The 26,524-nt window shown below is 42.0% G+C and overlaps 1 pseudogene; it reads left to right on the top strand.

The window, feature by feature from the left end:
• The first annotated feature begins 6,785 nt into the window (after window positions 1-6,785).
• On the top strand, window positions 6,786-6,905 carry LOC128636787 (uncharacterized; annotated as a pseudogene).
• The last annotated feature ends 19,619 nt before the right edge of the window (window positions 6,906-26,524 follow it).

Below are 26,524 nucleotides of genomic sequence, written 5' to 3'. Positions count from 1 at the left end.
GGACATCAGAGTAGAATCCTACTGCTGAGTTTATATCAGCATAAAGGTGCTTGTCCCCGATTCAGGATTAGATTAGTGGGGGACTGAACTTCTCTATCTTCTCTAAAATTGAGATATCCCAGTTAGGCTGTAGTCATTGTATTTCAGAGTTTCTTATACCTTCCTCCCTGAGGTAGGTTTCACCTCTCATGTTTATCTGCAGACGAGATTGGAGAGAGGCATTTCTCTTGCGTTTGAACTTTTAGTCTTAACTCAGGGTACCGTCCTCTGACAGGGAAATTAGTTGTTTCTTTTACCTTGGTCTAGGGGGTCAGTTCTTACAGACCTTAGACCCTATGGACGCATATCCTCAAGTTCCTGAGATTTGTTTTTCTGAGCGTCTCTTTTAGTTGGTGGTTCCTTGGCCTTGCCTAGGCCCCCTGTTTTTGTCTTGGGCAGTGATCAAGTGTTGGGGAATGCCGGTGGCGCCTTCCGGATGACATTGGGTTCAGGCGCCATCGTTTTAATGACAATTTCTCCTCCTGAGTTTTTTTTGTTGTTTTGCCTTGTTTCCTTGGATGGGAACTGAATCTGGGAAAGAGTTCCCTTGTTCCAGCTACAGGGAATTTTTTTTTTTTTTAGGAACCATAATTACTATCTATAATAATCCTTTTTTCAGAGATTAAAGATCTAAGACTCTCTTTTCTTGTCTTTCTCTGAGTTTAAGACCCGGGATCTCCTTGTTTGCTTTCATTTGAGAGCTCTGCAGTTTTGCATGCCTTGTCTATGGAAAGGGGATCTTTCAGATTTGTCTTGGAAGATAGATCTAGTTTAATTGTCATGCAATTCTCCTCCGTAGTGGTGTTCTCAGGAGCATCTGTCTTAGGGCTCATGCTTCAGGAAACTTTCCTGGGTGATTGTGACCACAGACGCCAGCCTGTTTGGCTGGAGTGCAGTCTTGGACTATTTCCAGGCGCAAGGACTATGGACTCGAGAGGAGTCTGCTCTCCTAATCAACATTTTGGGGTTGAGAGCGGTTTTCATTGCTCTGATGACTTGGCCTCAGTTGTCCTTAACCCAGGTTGTTAGGTTCCAGTCAGACAACATAACCTCAGTGGCTTACATCAACCACCTGTGACAGTCTATGAATGAATAAAGCACTTATATCTATCACTAGTTCACTGAGTGTATGCTGCCATGATCTCCCAATAAACATATCTGGGATATTGGGAATATAAATGGAAGCAGTTTAATCTAAATGGATTTGTTTTAATAGTGGTAAAACACAGGTTGAATTTCTTCACAATCAAATGTTAACTCTGATAATTAATATAACAGATCTAGGTATAATAATGAATATGAACATCTATCTTTCAATAAATGAAATATAGTAAGAGAAGGAGTGAACAGAAAATAAACATAACATGGAAATTAGTATAATATTAGTGATATGTTAATAACAAAAAATGGATGACGATAGATAAATGAGGATAGAAATGAAAAGCAACTGAATGTACTGAGACTGCGATGTTATGATCAGAAACAATGTAAGTATGTTAACATATGTTAAAGTTTGAAAAACATGCCATCCGGAATTACATTGAAAGTCAAATAGCATAGTCATACCTAATTACGATGTTCTGGTAAGAGGTTTGAGTAAGGAGAAAATTCAGGTAACTGTCTGAAGACAGCGTTAGTTTCCGGGTACTGACCGGTGTTTGGGCGCGTAAGTCACAGCTGCTTTGAGCAGAATGAGTGATACCAACGGAGCGGGGAAGAGCGGGTGACGTCAGCAGTTCTGTCTGTGATCACAGCGTAAGTTGCAGCGCTGATAGAGACTTAAAATTGGAAGTAGAGATTAAGGTTACAATAAAGTTGTAAAAATGTGTGATAGAGTGAGCGCTAGAGAGCTTAAAAGGACTGTAGGGGGGGTAGGTGTATTAAAATAGAAATTTATTACAGATATTAAAATTGGAAATATAATACAGTATATTACATGCACATTAAGAAGTTAATACAGTCTACCTATATTCACCATGGATCCATGAGAACAAATGTAAAAAAATATAAAGTAGCAATAAAAGTCTAAAATGAGAGATACAGTGTTACCTATATCTATATATCCAAATTGCCCTAAACAGCAAAATATTATCTTAGATCATTGGTTTGTGTGATCTAAGAAATACGATTGAGCACGAATATTTGTATACAATATTCGAAGTATGAAAAACAGGTATTATTGTGATAATGTACGATACAAATGTTAATGAAATCGTAAATACAACATCAGATGGATACAGCTTGTGAATAAAATTATAAATACAACATCAAATGGATAAAGACATCAAATGAATAAAACAATTGTGATGCAGATCAAGTGACCGGATGATACCGGTTAAGTGTGAAAAAATTTGGAAAAAATGTGGAAAAACAATAGTCTCTGAAGATAAAATAGTCTTTATAACAAACACAATAGTTCAAAGTCCGTGAGTGAGTTTATGTGAAGAAGATTCTAGATGATTAACTCCAAAGAAAACTTGGATGATTAATTCCAATAGCAAAAATTACTTTCCAAAAATTTTTAAAAATACTCAAAACTCTTTCCAAAAGAGACTGTATTAACTTTTTAATGTGGATCTAAGATAATATTTTGCTGTTTAGGGCAATTTGGATATATAGATATAGGTAACACTGTATCTCTCATTTTAGACTTTTATTGCTACTTTATATTTTTTTACATTTGTTCTCATGGATCCATGGTGAATATAGGTAGACTGTATTAACTTTTTAATGTGCATGTAATATACTGTATTATATTTCCAATTTTAATATCTGTAATAAATTTCTATTTTAATACACATACCCTCCCCTACAGTCTTTTTAAGCTCTCTAGGGCTCACTCTATCACACATTTTTAGCTACCTCCCAAGTCCACTAGGGGACTTCTGTCAGTGAGCATAAGGCTGTAAACACTAGCGCTCAGCCTACTATACATACACTTAAGGTTACAATAAAGGTTGTATAACTTGTAATCCCAACGAATCCAGACAAATACTAAAAAGGAGAACAGAGAAATTAGGTTATAGTAAACTTGATAAGAATTACTCTTAGGCTGATAGAGGAGATCAGGTTTAAAGGGAGGAAGCAGTACTTCCCTTCAGTGATCCAATAATCAAGCAATGGACACTGGAAGTAAAGAACTTATATAGGGAGTAGAGTGGGGAGGAGATTTGACTTAAAGGTGTAGTATGAAAGTCAAATCCTGACAGATCCCCCCTGTCAAGAGGCCCCTCCAGGCAGTCGAGATCCAGGCTTCGTAGGATATGTGGCATGGAAATCGGCCAACAATTCAGGAGCATGTAAATCTCAAACAGGGATCCAGGAATTCTCATCCGCATCATAACCCTTCCAGTGAACTAGATATTCAAGGGAATTACGGCGTCTTCGGGAATCAAGAATTTCATCAACCTCATATTCTAGAGGATCTGCAATTGACATAGGAAAGTCTTCAATGCATGGATAATCTTTTCCCAAATAAGGTTTCAAAAGTGAAACATTGAAAGATGGATGAATGTGCATTGATGAGGGTAATCGTAAAGTCACAGAATTCTCATTGATGACTTTTACTATTGGAAATGGTCCAATAAATTGATCAGCAAGTTTCTTACTAGGAACTGGTAATTTTATGTTTTTTGTGGATAACCAGACTAAATAATTTTTTTTATATTCAGGTGCTGGGTTCCTTTTTTTGTCAAAATAAAATTTCTGAGTCTTTTTGGCATTTAGTAAATGTTCCTGCAAACTCGTGGTAACATCTCTCAGAGAGTCCGTGTAATGAGAGACTGATGGAGATTGGGGACATTTTAAATTCATGGGATAAGTGCGAGGATGGTATCCATATGTCGCAAAAAAGGGAGAGATTTTAGTTGAACTGTTAACTGAATTATTATATGCAAATTCCGCATTTGAAATTAATTCATACCAATTATCTTGGTGAGTGGAAATGAAACATCTGAGATATTGTTCAAGAATCTGGTTGACTCATTCAGTTAAACCATTAGATTGTGGATGAAATGCTGTAGTAAATTTTAATGTTATCTGTAGAGATTTACATAGAAATCTCCAAAACTTAGAAGTAAATTGTGTACCTCGATCTGACACTATAGATGTTGGTAAACCATGTAACCTTATGACATGATCTTTGAAAGCAATAGCTGTTGAATAGGCTGTGGGAGTTCTTTTCATTGGGATAAAATGTGCCAATCTTGTGAGGTGATCAACTACTACCATTATAGTGTTGTGTCCCTGTGACATGGGTAGATCAACAATGAAATCAAGAGAAATTGTATCCCAAGGTCTCTGGGGTATGGGCAGTGGAGTTAAGAATCCATAGGGTTTATGATGATCTTTCTTTTTGGTAGCGCAGATCTGACAATTGGAAATGTAGTCATGTAAAACCACTTTCATATGGGGCCACCAATACATTCGTTTAATCAATTCAAGGGTTTTGTCCATACCTGGATGTCCGGCTAAGGGGGTTTCATGATGTTGTTGTATGATCTGATTTCTTAGAGAGTTGGGTACATATATTAAATCTTTATACATGTAAAGACCTGTTTCTGAGTCTGCAACACAGACTGGTGGGATTTCATTATCTCTTTGTTGGGCTTGATTATTCTGTGACAAACTATGAATGAATAAAGCACTTATATCTATCACTAGTTCACTGAGTGTATGCTGCCATGATCTCCCAATAAACATATCTGGGATATTGGGAATATAAATGGAAGCAGTTTAATCTAAATGGATTTGTTTTAATAGTGGTAAAACACAGGTTGAATTTCTTCACAATCAAATGTTAACTCTGATAATTAATATAACAGATCTAGGTATAATAATGAATATGAACATCTATCTTTCAATAAATGAAATATAGTAAGAGAAGGAGTGAACAGAAAATAAACATAACATGGAAATTAGTATAATATTAGTGATATGTTAATAACAAAAAATGGATGACGATAGATAAATGAGGATAGAAATGAAAAGCAACTGAATGTACTGAGACTGCGATGTTATGATCAGAAACAATGTAAGTATGTTAACATATGTTAAAGTTTGAAAAACATGCCATCCGGAATTACTTTGAAAGTCAAATAGCATAGTCATACCTAATTACGATGTTCCGGTAAGAGGTTTGAGTAAGGAGAAAATTCAGGTAACTGTCTGAAGACAGCGTTAGTTTCCGGGTACTGACCGGTGTTTGGGCGCGTAAGTCACAGCTGCTCTGATCAGAGTGAGTGATACCAACGGAGCGGGGAAGAGCGGGTGACGTCAGCAGTTCTGTCTGTGATCACAGCGTAAGTTGCAGCGCTGATAGAGACTTAAAATTGGAAGTAGAGATTAAGTATACAATAAAGGTTGTATAACTTGTAATCCCAACGAATCCAGACAAATACTAAAAAGGAGAACAGAGAAATTAGGTTATAGTAAACTTGATAAGAATTACTCTTAGGCTGATAGAGGAGATCAGATTTAAAGGGAGGAAGCAGTACTTCCCTTCAGTGATCCAATAATCAAGCAATGGACACTGGAAGTAAAGAACTTATATAGGGAGTAGAGTGGGGAGGAGATTTGACTTAAAGGTGTAGTATGAAAGTCAAATCCTGACACCACCAGGGAGGAACTCGGAGCCATGAAGGAGGTGTCACGGATCATCCAGTGGGCGGAGGCTCACAATTGCTGTCTATCTGCCATTCACATTCCAGGAGTGGATAATTGGGAAGCGGACTTTCTGAGCAGACTTTCCATCCCGGGGAGTGGGAGCTCCATCCGGAAGCATTCTCCAGGTTAATAACCACATGGGGATTACCAGAATTGGATCTGATGGCATTTCGTCAGAACACCAAGTTCCCAAGATACAGCTCGAAGTCAAGAGATCCTCATGCTTTTTTGATAGATGCTTTGGCAGTTCCTTGGAACTTCAGGTTGGCATATCTCTTCCTCCGTTTGCTCTCCTTCCGCGAGTCATCGCTCGGATCAAGCAGGAGAGAGCATTGGTGATTCTAATAGCTCCTGCGTGGTCTTGCAGGATCTGGTATATTGATCTAATAGAGTTGTCGTCTCTACCTCCGTTTTGAGAATTACGTTAAGGAAGGACCTTCTGCGATCAGGGGCCCTTCCTTAATCCAAATCTCGCTTCTCTGAAGCTGACTGCTTGAGATTGAACGCTTGATTTTAGCTAAGCGTGGGATCTCTAAATCGGTCATTGAGACCATGATCCAGGCTCGTAAGCCTGTCACTAGAGAAATTTACCATGAGATTTGCCATTAATATCTTTATTGGTGAGAGTCTAAAGGATTTTCTTGGAGTAAGGTCGGAATCCCTAGGATCTTATCTTTTCTCCTGGAAGGCCTTGCGAAGGGGTTATCTGTCAGTACCCTCAGGGTCAGATTTACGCTTTATCCAAGCGTCTGGCGGACGTGTCGGATGTTCAATCCTTTTGCCAGGCCCTGGTCAGAATCAGGGCTGTATTTAAATCAGTTGCTCCTCCTTGGAGCCTTAACCTTGTTCTTAAAGTTTTACAACAGGCTCAGTTTTAGCTTATGCATTCCATAGATATTAAGTTATTATCTTGAAAGGTTTTGTTTCTGATTTTTCTTCTGCTTGGAGAGTTTCTGAACTCTCAGCATTGTATTGTGATCTCCTTATCTCATATTTCATGCAGATAAGGCAGTTCTCCGTACCAAGTTTTGGTTTACTTCCTAAAGTTGTTTCGGACAGAAATATTAATCAGGAGATTGTGGGCCTACCGCCACTCTGCTCTGAATGCACCTGATCCCGTCTGATCTCGGAAGTTAAGCAATGTCAGGCCCGGTCAGTACCTGGATGGGGGAACCACGTGGGAACCCCGGGTGCTGTATTCCCTCTCTCTGTCTGATTCCTTCTTCTCATAAAGAACGTTTGTTGCACAACTTAGATGTTGTAGAACTTAGATTAGAGAGAATTACAGCTCTGTCCACTAGGGCGTGTCTTCTTCTTGGGCCTTCAAGAATGAGGCCTCTGCTCTGTAGAACAGATTGCAAGGCTGCGTCTTGGTCTTCTTTGCACACTTTTTCAAAATTCTATAAATTTGATCTTTTGCCTCGGCTGAGGTTTCCTTTGGGAGAAAGGTTCTGCAGGCAGTGGTGCCTTCTGTTTAGGTTACCTGTCTTGCCCTCCCTGATCATATGTGTCCTCTAGCTTGGGTATTGATTCCCAACAGTAATTGCTGATCCGTGGACTCACTGTGTCTTAAGAAAGAAAACAAAATTTATGCTTACCTGATAAATTAATTTCTTTCTTGTGAGTCCACGGCCCTCCCTGTTTTCAGACAGGTGTGTTTTATATAAACTTAAGGCACCTCTGCACCTTGTGTTATTTCCTTTCTCTCCTTTTCCTTCGGTTGAATGACTGGGGGTTTGTGGGAAGGAAAGTGATACTTAACAGCTTTGCTGTGGTGCTCTTTGCCTCCTCCTGCTGGCCAGGAGTGATATTCCCAACAGTAATTGCTGATCCGTGGACTCATCGTGTCAAGAAAGAAAGAAATTTATCAGGTAAGCATACATTTTGGTTTTTTATGTGTTTTGTGACACTTTGTTTATGAAACCCAATTTTCTTTTTTTCATGATTCAGATAGAGCAGCAATTTTAAGCAACTTTCTAATTTACTTCTATTATCATTTTTTCTTAGTTCTCTTGGTATCTTTAGCCACCAATCAGCAAACAGATAGAGCATGCTAAATGTAACCACCAATCTGCAAGCTCTACCCAGGTGCTGAACCAAAAATGGTCCGGCTCCTAAGCTTACATTAGTGCTTTTTCAAATAAAGATAGCAAGAGAATGAAGAAAAATTGATAATAGGAGTAAATTAGAAAGTTGCCTAAAATTGCTGCTCTATTTGAATCATGAAAGAAAATGTTTGGGTTTCATATCCCTCTTAGGATTGCTTTTTAAATGTGTTCAAGATTTTTGTACAATTGATGTCCCTGTACTCCAGAAAAGAAAAGAAAAAACATTGTTTTATGCTTGTGTGTCACTCCAATAAATCAGTGAGAGTTGTGCACATCAGCCAATAAGCAATCAGTCCTCTAGGCCCATTTGTAAACATAAATGCACTTTATGTTGGCTTTAAAGGGATATGAAACCCAAAACATTTCTTTTGTGATTCAGACAGAGCGTACAATCTTAAAAAAGTTTCCAATTTACATTGACCATCAAATTTGCTTAGTTCCTATGATATTCTGTGTTGAAGAGATACCTAGGTAGCATCTGGAGCGCTACATGGCAGGAAATAGTGCTGCCCTCTAGTGCTCTTGCATATGGATAACATTCTTGCAAAACCGATGTCATATAGTTCTCCAGACACGTGCACACACCTGAGCTTATGTCCCTGATTTTCAACAAAGGATACCAAGAGACTGAAGAACATTTTATTATAAGAGGAAAATTAGAAAGTTGTTTAAAACACAATGGAATTATTCACTTTCCACTTCACGATGATGAAATGGTCACTTTTTCTTTTTCTTTCACACTTAACCCCTTAACGACCAGCGCAGTACCCTGTATCCTGGGCCTCTCTTTTCCGCAATCTCACTATTTCTGCATACCCCATGAGTGTGGTAGTGCAGAAATAGACGGGCAGAGTTACTGATGCAAAGAGGGCCCCTCTGTGGGCCTCTCTGCATCGGACAATGGTGGTGCCGATCGTTGGTGGTGTGGGAGGGTTAGGAGGGAGGCGGGTGGGCGGCCCATCGCTGGAGGGGGGCAGAAGGAGGGCGGGAGCGGGTGGGACCGTTACGCTACGGAAAAAAAAGTTTACAGAGGTAGTGAGTGGGAAGGGGGAGGGGGGGAAGGAGGGAGGGGGAAGGATGGAGAGAGGGCTCCTATAGTGGAAAGGGGATAAGAGGGTGGGAAAGTGATCTGGGAGCGGGTAGGGTAATGAGGGGGGCAGCTACACTACAGATTTTTTTTTTAAATAAATAAAAATTATGGCAAACTGGGTAATGGCAGACAGCTGTCAGTACCTGAGATGGTGGTAGAAGGGGGAGGTTTAGAGAGCTGTTTGGGGGGGGGGGGGGGGGTCAGAGGGGTAAGGGGGAATCCTACTCTGCAGAAAATAGAGAAAAAAAGCCTTATATTTTCATACTGGCAGACTTTCTGCCAGTACTTAAAATGGGGGTCGGGGAGGGAAGAGAGCTGTTTGAGAGGGGTCAGGTAGGGATCAGGGGGTGGGAAGTGTCAGGTGGGAGGGTAATCTCTACACTTAATCTAAAATTAACCTTACAAGCTACCTGATTACTCCTTCACTGCTGGGAATAATAAACGTGTGGTGCGCAGCTGCAATTAGCAGCCTTCTAATTACCAAAAAGCAATGGCAAAGCCATATATGTCTGCTATTTCTGAACAAAGGGGGTCCCAGAGAAGCTTTTACAACCATTCGTGCCATGATTGTGCAAGCTGTTTGTAAATAATTTCAGTGAGAAACCTAAAGTTTGTGAAAACGTTAATGATTTTTTTTATTTGATGGCATTTGGCGGTGAAATGGTGGCATGAAATACACCAAAATGGGCCTAGATCAATACTTTGGGTTGTCTACTAAAAATATATGTGAAGGGTTATTCAGGAATTCCTGACAGATATCAGCAGGGCCGCCACTAGAAATTTTGGGGCCCCTAACTTAACCATTGATCAGGCCCCCCCCCTTGACATGTGCAATTTTTGACAAAGTGACTAAAACGTATATGCACTTTATTCTTAAGTGTCTATTTAAACTTGGAAATGTTGTAAAGGTAGTAACATACAAACACACACACACACTCATACACTGAAACACACACACACACACACACTCATACACTGAAACACACACACACACACTCACACATAAGGATTCACATATAGACACTCTAGCAAACATGCAAAGAAACACACTCAGACACCCAAACAGACACTGACATTGACCTGACAAGTAATGAGGTAGACTACAGTTTTGTAAAAAAAGAGATTTAGAAAGCAAAATATGGAGTTCTGATTATCTTTTTGTAAAGGTAGATGTCAACTAAATGATGACAACAGCATGCAGTGGCTGAATGGAAGGGCCCTGAACTGCCTAAACAATAATTTAAAGGTTAAATGATGGATTAGATGACTTCCTGAAAGGTCTCATTAGTCTCAAAGTCTGTAGAAAGCTGTGAATAATCAATAGTAAGGTCAAAATGTCCTAAAAAGGAACAGACAATGGACACACACACACAAACTCAAACATAAACTTGCACATACACCCAAAGAAACACAGACAGAGACAGCCTCAGAAAACACACAAAGACATACACCCACAGAGAGACAACCACATAAAACACAGAAAGACATATACATTTACACACCCTCACTGAGACATCCACAGAAAACACACAAAGACATACACACACCCTCACAGAGACACCCACAGAAAACACACATCCTCACAGAGACATCCACAGAAAACACAGACATACACACCCACCCTCATAGAGGCATCCAGAGAAAATACACAAAGACAATCATACACACACCCTCACAGAGACACCCATAGAAAAAGCACAAAGACATATGCACACACCATCACAGACATCCACAGAAAATGCACAGACATACACACCCACCCTCACAGAGAGACCCACAGAATAAAAATACATACACACTCATAGAGACACAAACCAAAGCACAAAGACATAAACACAGACACCCACATAAACACTCACAGGAGGAAACATTTATGCACCTTGCATCCCCTAAATCAACAGTGTGTGACATGCATGATAAAAAAAATGCAGAAATTAAGAGATCACTTTTTAAAGAATCATATTTGTAAATGTGCAAACAAAAATAATTCTGTGAATTCAAAATAGTACATTAATGATCTGGGTAGATGGCTAGATGAAGAAAAGTACTTTTAAAAGGTTGACGGTTTGTTTTTTCCCCATTTTCCCCAACCAAGAGCACAACTTCAAATATAGTGTACAAATGTTCCAATCTGTCAGCTGTACTTATGGATTTTGAAAATGCTGTACTCTATATGGTCTTGGTGGAACCATAAGCTGTGGTACTCATACCATTAGATCTGGTTAAATGCAGGATTTAGGCTTGTTGGTATGTATTTCAAAATTAAGTCAGCTGTAGTGTAAACTGAACAGTTTTGAGTTAACCTGTCTCATTTCAAATTAAAAAAAATGCATATCTGCCAAAAGTGTATTGAGGAGGAAACATTTCTGCATGGTATTAAATATAGAATTTCTACAGCATTGTCAAATAATCATAAATACACTGCTGCTAAAAAAATTGTTTTTATGGACCCCTGGCCCCACCATACAACTACTACCACACTGAAGTTACAATCCGAAATTGCACAAAGAAACAAAAAACATTTGCTAAGTAAGTCCTACCTCCTCTGCAAATGAAAGTGATCAGCCGTCTGACTAAGGCACAAACTGTACAAACAAAGTGCCAAATCTGTTTCACACTGTGCATAGTGGTTTAGTGCACACTCAGAAATCCTCTCAAATGCTAATACTTTACTCCTTGTAATAACATTTCCCATGCTCAATTAGCACTCTGCTGTAGTACTGTCAGGGTTTTTTCCCTGATGTTTGCCATGTGCTGCTGGCAGCCAATTTACTCACCTCTCTTCCTGACTATGGTGCATTGTGGGGGATGCTGCTCATTGCCTACACTTCCTTTTATGGCCAGACTGGTGTGCATCATCCATGTGAGACAGGATGCAGTCTCAGAATTGTGATGTCATCACTTATTATTTAAAGGGCCTCTGTTCAGTATGCTTTGCCTTTGCATTGTCTCAGACCTGTTTGTGAGAGTTCCTGTGTATTACCTGGCTGCCTGACGTCCTTCCTGGTTCCTGATCCCTGGCTTGTTCCTGACTCTGCTGTTTTCCTTGTTCCTGATTCCGGTTCGTCTGACTATTCGCTTTGGCTCCTGACTCGGCTCGTCTGACTACCAGCTCTGGTTTTGACTCCTGGCTTGTTATTTTACTTGTGGACTTTTTATAATTTTTTGCTATTAATAAAGGTGCGATTATTTTTGCACTTCACGTCTCAGTCTGATACCTGGCACCCTGACATTACGCAAAGGCCATGAATCCTGATGGTGCTAATAATCCACCTTTACCTGCCATAATTTCCAGGATGGATGAACAGGATCACCGCTTGGATCAATTTGCACTAGCCCTGCAAACCCTGCTGACTCGCACTGCAGATTTGGACCAAAGTGTCCTGCAAGTTATGGCTGCTCCTGTTTCCGCTGCTGCACCTATGCCTACCAGGAGTATGTCCAGTTCTGCACCTCTACCTCAGCAATATGGAGGCGATCCTATTCAGTGCAGAGGGTTTTTGAACCAGGTGGGCATTTACTTTGAGATGTTACCTCAGGCGTTTCCCTCTGACAGAGCTAAGGTGGGATTTCTCATCTCGTTACTCTCTGACACAGCTCTTGCCTGGGCTAATCCCTTGTGGGAGACTAATAAACCTGTGATTTCAAATTACCCTGAATTTGTGGCCTCCTTTCGAAGGGTTTTTGATGTTCCGGCTCGCTCCTCCTCTGCTGCTAAACGACTCATGTCCATTCAGCAAGGTACACAATCTGTTGCTCAGTATTCTATTGAGTTCTGTACGCTTGCCGCATAGGTAGGTTGGAACAATGAAGCCCTTGTTGCCGCCTTCTTTCATGGGCTCTCTGATGTGATTAAAGACAAAGTTGCTGCCAGAGATTTACCAGAGGATCTCGAGGCATTGGTGTCTTTTTTGATCCTAATTGACATCAGACTCAGAGAGAGGCCCTCTTTCAAGGAGCGCTTGCGGAAGCCTCCTGTTCCGTTGTCTCCTACGTGTTCGTTACCACCCATGTCTCCTTCTCCTCCCATGCCTCCTGGTCCCAAGTCACCAGGTACTGCTGAGCCAATGCAGTTGGGATTCACGCTTCTCTCCGTGGCGGAGAGGGCCTTTAGGAGGAGGGAGGGGCTCTGCCTCTATTGTGGGTTACAGGACCACCTTTTGAAGTCTTGTCCTACACTGCCGGGAAACGCTCACACCTAAGGTCCTGTCGGGGGCAGACCTTGGGTGGTTTATCCTCGTCCCCGGAACCGCTTAAGGAGAAACCTTTTGTCATGGTTGTCCTTTCCTGGGTGGACTCCTCCATAGTCACTCAGGCTCTTGTTGACTCCGGTGCTGCGGGCTATTTCATTGACAGTGCTTTTGTATCAAAGCACTCCATTCCTGTTTTGCCTCGGTTCATTCCGCTTGCTATTGAGGCCATTGATGGCAGGCCCCATCAGCCCGCACTCGTTACTCACGAAACTGCTCTGTTGTCCATGGCTGTTGGGGCTCTCCATTTTGAAACCCTCCAGTTCCAGGTGATAAACTCTCCACATTTTCCGGTTGTTCTGGGTTATCCCTGGCTCCAAAAGCACAATCCCAGTCTAGACTGGAGCAGGTCCGAAATTTTGTCATGGTCCCCGCAATGTATTTCCACTTGTCTTCGGAAACCAGTTAAAGTCTTGTGCACTTCTTCGGTATCTCAATTGCCAGAGGAGTACCGAGCGTTCCTAGACGTGTTTGACAAGGTGCATGCCGGTACATTGCCTCCTCACCGGTCTTATGATTGTGCCATAGACCTGCAACCCGGAGCCATTCCTCCTCGGGGCTGGGTGTACCCTCTGTCTGTTGCTGAGAATTGTGCTATGGAGGAGTATGTTGCCGATGCTCTGTCGCGGGGAATCATCCGCAAATCCTGCTCTCCTGCAGGGGTTGGCTTCTTCTTTGTGAAGAAAAAAGGTGGCGAGTTAAGACCATGTGGGAAAAGAAAGAAACAGAGGCTCCCCCATGGCATAGTACTACCAGAACAGTAATATGTGAATACAAGTAGATATATACTAACAAACATAAAGCACCCAAACGGTGCCAATGAGGCAGGCTGGAGCTTCACAGTAGTCCAGCTCACTGTTAACCCTCAACAGGGATCCGGTGAGAGTTCCTTAGAAGGCCTGTAGTCAAGTGCCTGGAAGGGATAAAAGGCAAACCAACATGGCCCAATAACGTTTGAACAAGGGGGGGGATGTAACCATAAGATTGTACTTACAGAATACAAAGCACCTCCAGGTGCAGTGACATCAAGCTGGAACCTCAAAGTCACCCAGTAGACTATACACAGAGATAATCCCCAGCTTCCAGCAACAGAAGATTTGTACAAGTACAGATAGTGCAATGTTGCACCACAGCTTGGTAGTAAGGTCAAATACCACAAAAGCAAGTGTATATAAAAGTTTAAAAACCTTTAATAACACAGCAACGCGTTTCTCAGCCTCCTATGGGCTGTTTCATCAGGCTATAAAGGCCTGGTTTGCCTTTTATCCCTTCCAGGCACTTCACTACAGGCCTTCTAAGAAACTCTCACCGGATCCCTGTTGAGGGTTAACAGTGAGCTGGACTACTGTGAAGCTCCAGCCTGCCTCAATGGCACCGTTTTGGTGCTTTATGTTTGTGAGTATATATATCTACTTGTATTCACATATTACTGTTCTGGTAGTACTAGGCCATGGTGGCGCCTCTGTTTCTTTCTTTTCCCAGTATCTGACCATCAGGATGACCATCCTTTGATAGAGTGCTGCCGCCATCTTTGGGATTTATCTGTTTTTTGGACATTCATATACCATTATAGATTGTTAAGTATATTGTTACTGTTGTTTTAGTAATTGACATTGTTGCATTTTTTTATTAATTTAATCATTCACATATAGTTTGTTTTTATATTATATATGCTTCATTTGCTTATGGGAGGCGCACCCTAAAGGGTGTGGTGTGCTTTTGTGTACACCATTCTCTATACTGTGAGTTAAGACCATGTATCGATTATAGGGGTCTTAATCGTCTTACCATTAAGAATGCTTACCCTATTCCGCTCATTACGGAACTCTTTGATTACCTCAAGGGAGCTACGGTCTTTACTAAACTTGATTTGAGAGCAGCGTACAATCTCGTTAGGATTAAGGAGGGTCACGAATGGAAAACAGCATTTAACACCAGGAGTGGGCATTATGAGTATCTTGTAATGCCCTTTGGCCTATATAATGCTCCTGCTGTTTTTCAGGAATTTATTAATGATGTCCTACGAGATATGTTGCAACAGTGTGTTGTGGTGTACTTAGATGACATCCTCATACACTCACCCACACTTGAGGCTCATCGTTCTGATGTTACACAGGTTCTTCAGAGACTACGTGAGAACGGCCTGTTTTGTAAACTCGAGAAATGTGAGTTCCATCAGACTCAAGTAACCTTCCTAGATTATGTTATCTCCGTTGCAGGGTTCTCCATGGATCCTGACAAGTTATCTGCAGTTCTGCAGCGGCCTCGCCCAGTTGGTCTTCGGTCTATTCAACGCTTTTTGGGGTTCGCCAATTACTATAGAAAGTTTATTAAAAACTTTTCTTCCTTGGTCAAACCTATCACAGACATGACCCGTAAAGAGAATGATCCACTCCCTTGGTCGCCTACTGCCATTAAGGCTTTTGATAGTCTTAAGACTCATCCTAACCCTGTCCTGCCTTTCGTTCTTGACGTCGATGCGTCTGAGACTGGAGTAGGTGCCCTCTTGCCTCAACGTCCTACGCCTGACAGTTCCTTGCATCCGTGTGGTTTCTTCTCTAAGAAATTGTCTCCAGCGGAGTGCAATTATGAAATTGACGACAGGGAATTACTGGCCATAATTTTGGCACTCAAGGAATGGAGGCATCTTCTCGAGGGTACTAGCGTGCCAGTGCTCATTCTTACTGACCACAAGAATTTAACTTATCTATCTGAAGCAAAACGTTTGTCGCCCCGATAGGCCAGATGGGCACTATTTTTGTCTCGGTTTAATTATGTGGTCTCCTACCTACCTGGTAGTAAGAATGTTAGGGCTGATGCCCTCTCTTGACAATTTTCACCTCTGTCCAAGGAGGAGTCTGTACCTACTCCTGTTATACCTCCTGACCATATTTTGGCTACCATACGTACTAATTTGAATTCTCCCTTGGGGGAGGAGATCCTGGCTGCACAAACCAATGCACCTCCTGAGAAACCTAGTGGTAAGTGTTTTGTTCCTGAGAATCTTCGAACTAAACTTTTGCACACTTACCACTATCCTAAAGCCGCAGGTCACCCAGGCAAGAACCAAATGATTTGGTCTGTCACTCAACAATTCTGGTGGTCAGGTCTTCGTTCTGATATTGCTGCATATGTTGCCTCCTGCTCAGTTTGTGCACAGAATAAGACTCCTCGACGTCTTCCTGTGGGTCTTCTTCAACCTATTGCTAATGGTGAGCGTCCTTGGACACATCTTTCCATGGACTTTATTGTCGAGCTCCCTGTTTCCAATGGCAATACTGTTATCCTTATGGTGGTTGACCGTTTTTCTAAAATGTCACATTGCATTCCCTTGATGAAGCTGCCTAACGCTCAGGAGCTTGCTTCGATTTTTGCCCGGGAGGTCTTCCGTTTACATGGGTTACCCAAGGAGATAGTGTCGGACCGGGGTAGCCAGTTTGTCTCCAGACTTTTTAGTTCCTTTTGTGCTCAAATGGGGATCCAGCTTTCCTTCTCCTCGGCATATCACCCTCAATCCAATGGGGCTGCGGAACGGTCTAATCAAGCTCTGGAACAGTTCCTCCGTTGCTATATCTCAGATCACCACAATAATTGGTCTGAACTGTTACCTTGGGCAGAGTTTGCTCGTAACAGTGCTATTAATGCTTCCTCCAAGTTATCCCCGTTCATGGCGAATTATGGGTTTCAACCATCCTTGTTGCCCGATTCATTCATGTCTCAGGGTATTCCGGCTTTGGAGGAGCATCTCCGGCAACTCCGTTCCACGTGGGTGCAGATTCAGGATTGCCTTCATCGTTCTATGCAGCGCCAAAAGTTCCAGGCTGATCGTAGGCGTCTGTCTGCACCTTCCTACCAGGTTGGTGAGAGAGTTTGGCTGTCCTCCCGCAACTTGAACCTTCGTGTGCCTTCCAATAAATTGGCTCCCCGTTATGTTGGTCCTTTTCGAATTCTCCGACGGGTTAATCCCGTGGCCTACGCTCTTGACCTTCCTCCTGCTATGCGCATCTCCAATGTTTTTCATGTCTCCCTCTTGAAACCATTGGTTTGTAATCGGGTTACCACTGTGTTGCCTCGTCCCCATCCTATCTTTGTTGACAACCATGAGGAATATGAGGTCAGCAGCATTATTGACTCTCGTATGTCCAGGGGCCGTGTACAGTATTTGGTTCACTGGAGGGGCTACGATCCGGAGGAGCGTTCTTGGGTTTCCTCCTCTGATGTTCATGCTCCCGCCCTCCTCCGTGCCTTCCATGCCCGTTTCCCCAATAAGCCTTTTGTCCTCCTGCGGGAGAGGGGTCGTTGAGGGGAGGGTACTGTCAGGGTTTTTTCCCTGTTGTTTGCCATGTGCTGCTGGCAGCCATTTTACTCACCTCTCTTCCTGACTATGGTGCATTGTGGGGGATGCTACTTATTTCCTACACTTCCTTTTATGGCCAGACTGGTGTGCATCATCCATGTGAGACAGGATGCAGTCTCAGAATTGTGATGTCATCACTTATTATTTAAAGGGCCTCTGTTCAGTATGCTTTGCCTTTGCATTGTCTCAGACCTGTTTGTGAGAGTTCCTGTGTATTACCTGGCTGCCTGACGTCCTTCCTGGTTCCTGATCCCTGGCTTGTTCCTGACTCTGCTGTTTTCCTTGTTCCTGATTCCGGTTCGTCTGACTATTCGCTTTGGCTCCTGACTCGGCTCGTCTGACTACCAGCTCTGGTTTTGACTCCTGGCTTGTTATTTTACTTGTGGACTTTTTATTATTTTTTGCTATTAATAAAGGTGCAATTATTATTATTATTATTATTTTTGTTCTTGCCTCATGGGCCAGGGGCCCCTGACAGTAGTCACCCCCTGATGGCGGCCCTGGATATCAGTGTTACAATGTAACTATCGCTACTTTTGAAAAAAATGGTTTGGAAATAGCAAAGTACTACTTGTACCGATTGCCCTATAACTTGCAAAAAAAGCAAAAAATATGTAAGCATTGGGTATTTCTAAACTCAGAACAAAATTTAGAAACTATTTAGCATGGGTGTTTTTTGGTGGTTGTAAAAGTGTAACAGATTTTGGGGGTTAAAGTTAGAAAAAGTGTGGTTTTTTCCATTTTTTTAATCATATTTTATCATTTTTTTATAGCAAATTATAAGATATGATGAAAATAATTTTATCTTTGGAAAGTCCATTTAATGGCGAGAAAAACAGTATATAATATGTGTGTCTTCCTGACGTTAGGACGTTCTATGCCGTTCTAACTGCGCTGGGCCTTAGCGTCGTTAGAACGGCATGGAAGGTCCTAGCTGTTTGGCTGTACTGAAGCCAACAGTGCTTTGGGAATGGGATTTCAGTCTGGAGGGCGTGTCTAGCGTCATAGGGACACCCCCTGACCTGATCCCATCATTGAAATCTCGCGATCGCTAACACGAATTATTTAAATTTGTTTACATCGAAACGTTGTTCTGATGTAGACAAATTAGCCCAGTCATGAAAGGGTTAATTCCACCAAGCTATTTGGCATATCATTTAAAATGTATAATAGAGGTTATTGTATAACCCTATTAATGTCTGTATTTTTATGATGTGCATTAAATTTAAAAAATTAAAAGGGATAATACTCATATGCTTAACCACTTGAAAGTGATGCAGCATAACTGTAAAAAGCTGACAGGAAAATATCACCTGAAGATATTTTACCTCAGGGGTCCTACAAAAAAAGTGTTGGAACTTACCAAGACTTCCACCCTCCTCACAATTAATATTGTTTTGTATACATACACATGCAATGGGCTCCATGTATTAAGCAGTGGATACAGCTTCAGAGCCCTATCGTTTCAGGTCTGCCTGAAATGGAAGTTAAAGGGACAGGAAACCTCAACATTTTCTATCACGATTTGGATAGAACAGGCAATTTTAAAAAACTTTCTAATTTACTTCTATTATCAAATTTAGATATTGTTATCTTTTGCTAAAGGAACAGCATTGCACTACTGGCAGCTAGCTGATCACATCTAGTTAGCCAATCACAAGAGACAAATGTGTGCAGGCACCAATCAGCAACTAGATTCCACTAGTGAGTATTCTTTTTCAACAAGGGATACCAAGAGAACAAAGCAAATTTGAAAATAGAAGATAATTTAAAAGTGTCTTAAAATTGCACGCTCTATCTATCAGGGTGCCAGGAATCAGACTGAGACGAGAAGTGCAAAAATAATCACATTTATTAATAGCAAAAAAATAATAAAAAGTCCACAAGTCAAATAACAAGCCAGGAGTCAAAACCAGAGCTGGTAGTCAGAGGAGCCGAGTCAGGAGCCAAAGCGAATAGTCAGACGAGCTGGAATCAGGAACAAGGAAAACAGCAGAGTCAGGAACAAGCCAGGGAACAGGAACCAGGAAGGACGTCAGGCAGCCAGGTAATACACAGGAACTCTCACAAACAGGTCTGAGACAACGCAAAGGCAAAGCATACTGAACAGAGGCCCTTTAAATAATAAGTGATGACATCACAATTCTGAGACTGCATCCTGTCTCACATGGATGATGCACACCAGTTTGGCCATAAAAGGAAGTGCAGGAAATGAGCAGCATCCCCCACAATGCACCATAGTCAGGAAGAGAGGTGAGTAAAATGGCTGCCAGCAGCACATGGCAAACACAACAGGGAAAAAACCCTGACACTATCTGAATCCTGCAAGTTTAATTTTGACTTTCCTATCCATTTAAGAAGCAGCGGTCGTAAGACAGTGGCGGACTAAAATCATCCCGATCCGATCGGGTTAATTGACGGCTCTTGCTAGCGGCCGATTGGCCACCCGTGAGAAGGGGGCGGCATTGCAAAAGCATTTCACCAGAAATGCTTGTGCAATGTTAAATGCCGACAGCGTATGCTGTCAGCATTTAGCGAGGTCAAGCTGACGTGATTTGCTATAGCGAATCATGTCTGCTCTATTATTGTTAAATCGACCCCAAAGTATTTGTATGTATATAATCTATATACTCTGGTTTACAAAAACAAATTAAAACCAATGAAGGGCTAAATGGTTGCATTTGGGCCTGAGGATGGGCACCCATGGTTACATTTTTACATGGCAGCGGTAACATTTTTATTTTTAATTTAGGATTCAACTAATACTGAATACTGAGAAGCCAGACAGACACTTTTTACAACACTTAAAGGTGCATTTGTATATACAGGTGAAAGTCGAAAAATTAGAATATCGTGCAAAAGTTAATTTATTTCACTAATGCAACTTAAAAGGTGAAACTAATATATGAGAGAGACTCATTACATGCAAAGCAAGATAGTTCAAGCCGTGATTTGTCATAATTGTGATGATTATGGCTTACAGCTCATGAAAACCCCAAATCCACAATCTCAGAAAATTAGAATATTACATGCAATCAATAAAACAAGGATTGTACATAGAACAATATATCGGACCTCTGAAAAGTATAAGCATGCAAACTGTATGTACTCAGTACTTGGTTTGGGCCCCTTTTGCAGCAATTACTGCCTCAATGCGGCATGGCATGGAAGCTATCAGCCTGTGGCACTGCTGAGGTGTTATGGAAGACCAGGATGCTTTAATAGCGGCCTTCAGCTCTTCTGCATTGTTCGGTCTCATGTCTCTCATCTTTCTCTTGGCAATGCCCCATAGATTCTCTATGGGGTTCAGGTCAGGCGAGTTTGCTGGCCAATCAAGCACAGTAATCCCACGGTCATTGAACCAGGTTTTGGTGCTTTTGGCAGTGTGGGCAGGTGCCAAGTCCTGCTGGAAAATGAAGTCAGCATCCCCATAGAGCTCGTCTGCGGAAGGAAGCATGAAGTGCTCCAAAATCTCCTGGTAGACGACTGCATTGACCCTGGACTTAATGAAGCACAGTGGACCAACACCAGCAGATGACATGGCTCCCCAAATCAACACAGACTGTGGAAACTTCACACTGGACTTCAAGCATCTTGCAGTGTGTGCCTCTCCATTCTTTCTCCATACTCTGGGTCCTTGGTTTCCAAATGAGATGCAAAATTTGCTCTAATCAGAAAAGAGGACTTTGGACCACTGAGCAACAGACCAGGTCTGTTTTTCTTTAGCCCAGGTAAGTTGCTTCTGACGTTGTTTGTTGTTCAGGAGTGGCTTGAAAAGAGGAATACGACATTTGAAGCCCATGTCCATTATCCGTCTGTGTGTGGTGTCTCTTGATGCACTGACTCCAGCCTCAGTCCACTCCTTGTGAAAGTCCCCAACACTTTTGAATGGCCTTTTCCTGACAATCCTCTCCAGGCTGCAGTCATCCCTGCTGCTTGTGCACCTTTTTCTTCCACACTTTTCCCTTCCACATAACTTTCTATTAATGTGCTTTGATACAGCACTTTGGGAACATCCAACTTCTTTTGCAATTACATTTTGAGGCTTTCCCTCCTTATGGAGGGTGTCAATGATGGTTTTCTGCACAACTGTCAGGTCAGCAGTCTTCTCCATGATTGTGATTCCTACTGAACCAGACTGAGAGACCATTTGAAGGCTCAGGAACCCTTTGCAGGTGTTATGGCTTAATTAGCTGATTACAGTGGGACACTTTGAGCCTAGAATATTGCACAATTTTCACAATATTCTAATTTTCTGAGATTGTGGATTTGGGGTTTTCATGAGCTGTAAACCATAATCATCACCATTATGACAAATCACGACTTGAACTATCTTGCTTTGCATGTAATGAGTCTATCTCATATATTAGTTTCACCTTTTAAGTTGCATTAGTGAAATAAATGAACTTTTGCACGATATTCTAATTTTTCGAGTTTCACCTGTAGATAATGTTGAAAAATCCAAAAACCCAAGAGCCTTAATATAATTTTAGGATGAAAAAAAAAAAAAGGGTATCCTATTTCCAATAAATAAAAACAAAGACTTTATTGAACCATTGGGTTAAAAATACAGGAACACAGGAGAAGAACGTTCTTACGCTTTTCGGCGAAAGCCATAATCTAAAGCCATAAAAAGACACAGGTTAGTGCCATTTAAGAACCAAATCATAGCAGGTTATTGGTTAGTGCAACACACACCCCTATTAACCAGATAAATGCTCAATCCACACAGTATTAAATTAGTAAAGATGATTCCATAATAAATATTGAAATATTGGATAGACAAATTAACTGATACGTGAGTACTTGATAAGTAAAAAGGTCACATAAAGGGCAACAATAACAATAAAACGACAAAGTATGGGTATATAATCAGCTCAACTATAAGGAGTTGCTGAAGCAATAAAACACCAACTACTTAGCAAAAATAATGTCAATAAGTTCAAAATTGTCAAATATGGTAGTCATATGTTTTTATTTGGAAATAGGATACACCTTTTTTTGTTTTTTCATTCTACTGATGATGTCAAGGAGTCGTTTTATTTTTGCTATTTCCTACGCCGGTGTTTGGGTTTTGTTCCCGGCGGTCCGACACACACACCAATAGCCTATTATGGAGATCTGAGAGGGATCGTATGTACATTGGACGGGTCCACCCACGTGCATTAAACATCGCCTCCGGATTGGGCCAGTGACGTACCAGGAAGTCTGAGTCGGGGGTGAACATACCGCATTAACCAAATGAGGATCAATGTGTTTTGAGCCGAGATGGACACATTCACAGGTATGGTCTATTGAATACGGCACATACTCCCTGTGACCAGCACAAGAGGTTGTCACTGGAGCAGAAGGGGAGCAAGTCGTGTTCCTCGATCCGCAAGGTGGATGCTATTACCAGGAGATTGTTTGGTTGTTTTATCTCATGCACATCTATGGGCGAGTGACTTTTTGCCAATTTATATCCCTCTCTGTGATAATTTCCATTACGGACTGCTAATCATCATTTATGTATACGGACTGCTAATCATCATTTATGTATACGGACTGCTAATCATCATTTATGTATACGGACTGCTAATCATCATTTATGTATACGGACTGCTAATCATCATTTATGTATACGGACTGCTAAGCAACATTTATGTATACGGACTGCTAATCATCATTTATGTATACGGACTGCTAATCATCATTTATGTATACGGACTGCTAAGCAACATTTATGTATACGGACTGCTAATCATCATTTATGTATACGGACTGCTAATCATCATTTATGTATACGGACTGCTAAGCAACATTTATGTATACGGACTGCTAATCATCATTTATGTATACGGACTGCTAAGCAACATTTATGTATACGGACTGGGTTATCTGTGAAGTGCTGGAAACATTCCTGTGTGTTTTTGTAAAATGTTAGGAGAGGTTACTCCCTGGCCCTCAGAATGTGTAAGGCTCTGTAATGTAAACAGCTGATATTATGATCTTGATATAGTTTGTGTTTGCGCTCACTCCGCAGTAAAAAGCAATGATAATATGATTTAAAGTAAAATTATGATCACAAGGCATCTGAGTATCATTTTCTTTTACCATTGACGTATACCAAGTAAATGTGAAGCAAGTAACACTGGCAAAGAGCACAGTAATATTGAAAGCAAAACAAGTCTTCTTGTACATTGGGATGCAGCTGGTAAGGTTGAATCTGCAGCACATATATTATATTTCACAAGTCAGCATTCTGCAGAGAATCTGGCCTGCTGACCATAAATTGATAGACAAACATCAACATAGAAGAACAAACAGCACATACTATTGTTGTAAAAAATAAAGTTATTGGGGTTATCCTACTACAAGATGTTGCACAAACACCTTTCATTGCAAGATCTATTTTCCTTTGTGTATACACATGTATTTCCCTTGCAAACCTCATCCCAGTTATCTCTGAAAGATCTAAAAGGAATTCCAATCATAGAGAAAGCAGGAAGCTGGAAGGACATGACTCTTCCCTGCTTGATGAGCACATTTCTTTCAAAAGGCAGGGAGAGTCCACAACTTAATTCATTACTGTTGGGAATATCAACACCTGGCCACCAGGAGGAGCCAAAGACACCCCAGCCAAATACTATAAATATCCCTCCCACTTCCCCCATCCCCCCAGTCATTATTTGCCTTTCATCACTAAAGGAGAATGGCAGAGAAGGTGCAATAAGAAATAGAATATAGTCCTTTAATGGGTATTTTCCCTTCAAGAGAGGACTGGGGTTTTTGAGTAAAGCAAGATAGTTCAAGCCATGTAATTCACTCAGTGAGAGTTGTGGTGAACGGTAGCTACTAGATGTCGCAGGGAACGATCTCTGACCTCTATCTAGTACTCTAGTGCTAAAATCCCCTTTGGGCAACCAGTGTTAGTGTGTAACACTGCTTTCCCTTATTCTCAGGTCCTTGTCAGAGGTGATGGAGTATACTGTCAAACCTAGAGGTGCGGTGTCTGAAGAAATGAATTCCTTTTACGGGTACTTTTTCCTGCAAGCAAGGATTTGGGTTTAGCTGAGTCCACGTCAATCTCTTCAGTAGAGTAGTGATGGCTTTTAAGCAGTTAGGGAGTTGTGAGGTAGTCCTTGCTTTGTTTCTTAACACATTGCTGCCCATGGTACAGAAAGCCAGAGTTGGTTACTCTGTTCTTTCTTTTGCTACAGGTCTCTGTAAGGAGTATGTGTCCTTTCACGCCTTGTGAGCTGTCTTCCTGCCGGACAGCTAGACAACAGGTAAGTGCTTTTGTCTTCTAGGTCTTGGAGACTTGCACTTCAGAAGAATATGCCATATGCAGTAGATGGGGACATTTTTAAAATCCTTTATACAGGATTTTCTTTGGCAGTGGGCAGGCACATTATGTATGTTGAGACTAGGGGGCCTATTTATCATATGTCTGTCAGACCTGATCCGACAGTGCGGATCAGGTCCGACAGACATCGCTGAATGCGGAGAGCAATACGCTCTCCTTATTCATCAGCATTGCACCAGCAGCTCTTGTGAGCTGCTGGTGCAACGCGGCCGCCAGCAGGGGGTGTCAATCAACCCGATCGGGTTGATTTCCGGCGATTCCTGTCCGCCTCATCAGAGCAGACGGACAGGGTTATGGACCACTGCTCCATAACTTGTGTTTCTGGCGAGTCTTCAGACTTGCCAGAAACACGGAGCTTGATAGATAGGCCCCTAGGGGTTAATCTTCACTTTATTGGGACGTTTTGCTGACAGACTGCTTGCTTAGCTAGAACAGGCTGACAGACTGCTTGCTTAGCTAGAACAGGCTGACAGACTGCTTGCTTAGCTAGAACAGGCTGACAGACTGCTTGCTTAGCTAGAACAGGCTGACAGACTGCTTGCTTAGCTAGAACAGGCTGACAGACTGCTTGCTTAGCTAGAACAGGCTGACAGACTGCTTGCTTAGCTAGAACAGGCTGACAGACTGCTTGCTTAGCTAGAACAGGCTGACAGACTGCTTGCTTAGCTAGAACAGGCTGACAGACTGCTTGCTTAGCTAGAACAGGCTGACAGACTGCTTGCTTAGCTAGAACAGGCTGACAGACTGCTTGCTTAGCTAGAACAGGCTGACAGACTGCTTGCTTAGCTAGAACAGGCTGACAGACTGCTTGCTTAGCTAGAACAGGCTGACAGACTGCTTGCTTAGCTAGAACAGGCTGACAGACTGCTTGCTTAGCTAGAACAGGCTGACAGACTGCTTGCTTAGCTAGAACAGGCTGACAGACTGCTTGCTTAGCTAGAACAGGCTGCCAGACTGCTTGCTTAGCTAGAACAGGCTGCCAGACTGCTTGCTTAGCTAGAACAGGCTGCCAGACTGCTTGCTTAGCTAGAACAGGCTGCCAGACTGCTTGCTTAGCTAGAACAGGCTGCCAGACTGCTTGCTTAGCTAGAACAGGCTGCCAGACTGCTTGCTTAGCTAGAACAGGCTAACTGCCAGACTGCTTGCTTAGCTAGAACAGGCTAACTGCCAGACTGCTTGCTTAGCTAGAACAGGCTGACAGACTGCTTGCTTAGCTAGAACAGGCTAACTGCCAGACTGCTTGCTTAGCTAGAACAGGCTAACTGCCAGACTGCTTGCTTAGCTAGAACAGGCTAACTGCCAGACTGCTTGCTTAGCTAGAACAGGCTAACTGACAGACTGCTTGCTTAGCTAGAACAGGCTAACTGACAGACTGCTTGCTTAGCTAGAACAGGCTAACTGACAGACTGCTTGCTTAGCTAGAACAGGCTAACTGACAGACTGCTTGCTTAGCTAGAACAGGCTAACTGACAGACTGCTTGCTTAGCTAGAACAGGCTAACTGACAGACTGCTTGCTTAGCTAGAACAGGCTAACTGACAGACTGCTTGAGCGTTTGTGTTGAATTTCAGTCTCTTCAGTGTCAATCTACTATACGATCGTTTTAGAGACTTCTGGCAGCCAAATTGTGTATAAGTGTATAAGGCAACTCAGCCTGTCTGAGGTGTAGGGG

This window comes from Bombina bombina, chromosome 7 (assembly GCF_027579735.1).
Source record: "Bombina bombina isolate aBomBom1 chromosome 7, aBomBom1.pri, whole genome shotgun sequence".
Classification (NCBI taxonomy): Eukaryota; Metazoa; Chordata; class Amphibia; order Anura; family Bombinatoridae; genus Bombina; species Bombina bombina.
The sequence above is the reverse complement of the archived record's forward strand: the minus strand, read 5'-3'. Positions and strand labels throughout refer to the sequence as shown.